This window comes from Adiantum capillus-veneris, chromosome 26, assembly GCF_014529385.1.
Source record: "Adiantum capillus-veneris isolate H3 chromosome 26, ASM1452938v2, whole genome shotgun sequence".
Classification (NCBI taxonomy): Eukaryota; Viridiplantae; Streptophyta; class Polypodiopsida; order Polypodiales; family Pteridaceae; genus Adiantum; species Adiantum capillus-veneris.
The window spans coordinates 44,254,670-44,257,222 of record NC_140956.1 but is presented as its reverse complement, the minus strand read 5'-3'; positions in this window follow the sequence as shown (position 1 = coordinate 44,257,222).

Below are 2,553 nucleotides of genomic sequence, written 5' to 3'. Positions count from 1 at the left end.
CTCAATGGGAGTTCCAAGTTGTAAAGAATAGGTCACTTACTGTGCCTAGGTTGCAGATTCAGTAAGTGGTGAGCCCTAAAGGCCTTGCGCGCCCGGACATTGCATATTTTTAACCTAGGTATATAAGACAATGTGTAAAAGAAATTAGGGTTCTCAAGTCATTTGTTGAGAGCACTCTTTGGTGAGAGCTCTTGAGATGTGTGGCTATGGATTCCTTGAGATTCTCCTTGCTCATGAGACTTGATTAACACTAATCAATGATTCATTCTCTCTCACTATGCCTCTCTCTTACTTCTTATGATTGCCTATGATGCTTAGATTAACTAGATCTTAACTAATTAATGGTTAATCCCTCTCTAATCTTGTGTGATTGCCCTCTTTTGCTTGTGTGTGCATGTAGGTTTGATTGGAGTGTGGTGCTCAATAGATCTATGCGTGTGTGCTTGCGATTAGTGTGTTGCATGATAGGATTAGTGTTGTGTGCGTCTTGCAATCGTAGTGTGTGTGATTGGGTTGATTAGAGGCGAAGAGAAGTGGATATGGAGATTGCCCTTCATTGCGGCTTCCCTCCTCCATAGGCCGAGAAGCTCACCTCGTGGAGTTAACCATTTGTGTTGCCACGATTAGCTCACTAACCGTGTGAGTGTTTCCATACTCTAGCCAGGTAGCTTATCCCTCCGGATTGATAATTTTGTTGGTCATTGGAACTATTGCAATGATGGGACCCCCAACATTTGGCGCCGTTGCCAGGGACAATGGCCTACGCTAGTGTAATTGTGGCATAAACGAATGCGTTCCCTCACTAATTTCACTACTAATTCACTTGTGTGTTTATGTTTTTGTGGATTTTGAATGTGTGTACATGAAGCATTGTGTTCATAATTCCCTAATGTGTGACCATATCTTGCCAATTGTGTGCTTACTAATTTCTCACTAACCCTTTGCTAATTAGACTAATTTTTTCTAACTTACTAATGTGCTATGAAGGATTGGAGCAATCGACCATCCAATTGATTTTCAACGGAAAGGTAATTAAGGTGGTATTCTCAACCTCCCTAGAATCTAGAGATGTGTAGAATTGTGTAGATATCTCACCAAGATGCAATGTAATGCTATGCTATGTTGATGCAATGCAATGTTGATGTTAGGGATTGAAAATTTTGCGATTTTTCATTTTCACACCGTCGTAATGTCGAAATTTTTAAGAATTGGTGGCACATGAATTGATAAGTTTCAATTACTAATTGATGAATGTGTGTTACTAATTGGATGCCTAATCAAGTTAATTGCATGCTTGGATGGTCAATTTTAGGTGTGTGTGCACTAATTTCAAGTGTGTGTGCATTCTAATTGAGTGTGTGTATGCTAATTTTAGGTGTGTGTGCACTATTTTGCCCATGTTTGAGCACTTAGAAATCAATGTGTGCATTATGATTTGTGAATTGTGATGATTGATATGTGTTGTGCACATGCCCAACTATTGATTTGTGAAGTCATATTGCAAATTCGACAAATTTCACCCTTTTGTGTGCGCACCTAAAGATTGGCAAAAACTACCAATTTTTTAGTGTGTGTGTGCCTAAAAAGTGTGTAATTTGCATGGTTAATTCAATGTTTTGATTGCATAAATGATGTGTGTAATGATGAAATGCTGCGTTTTCGTGCTCAAAACAGTGATTTACACACTCTAATTGCGTCAATTTTTGACCTATTTTTGTCGTTAATTTTGCCGGTTTAATTGCCTAGTCTTGATTATATTGATAAAATTGTTGGCAATTGAATTGATGTGATTTTTGCACTTTTTTGGTAATTTTTGCATTTGGCTGCACAATTCCCCAATGTGTGGAGAATTTGTAGAAGTTTTTTGGGTTTTCGGATAATTTTTGTACTTTTTTGGTAATTTTTGCATTAATTTTTGAATAATTCCATAAAATTTTGATTTTGCGATCTTGACGAGCTATTTTGTGTGTGCGTATATACGGTATCATTTTGTTCACATTTGTGCCCTCCGTGGGAGTTTTGAGCGTTTTGCTATTTTCAAGGGCCGGATTGATGTTTGTGTTGTAAACTACGTTTTCGGTAAAATCTGCTATTTTCGGTGTGCTTTTTTGCGTATCGAAAATGTTCGCTTGTGAATATTGGTGATTTTCTAAGATTCCTAGAATTTTCTGGAAAAAATTTGGACTTTTCTGGCAAATTTTGGGATTTTCTGGTGATTTTAGGAGTTTTTGTCTAATTTTCGACACATTTTTGGTATTTTTGGAAATAAAAAGTAAAAAATAAAAAATAAAAACGAAAAGCTAGGTTCGGCTCCCGCCATGCCTTGCGCATAAAATATCTCCGAGTTAGATAGATCTTTACGGTCCCTTGGAATAATTCCCTGCGACGTTAAAACTTTTTTCTTCTTCTTTTTCTCTCTGGGTGAACATACCCCACACTCACACACACATAATCACTCTCTCTCTAACTACTCCCTTTATCACTCTCTCTCTAACTACTCCCTTTATCTCTCTCTTCCCCTCTATCTCTCTTAATTCTCTCTCTCTCTCTCTC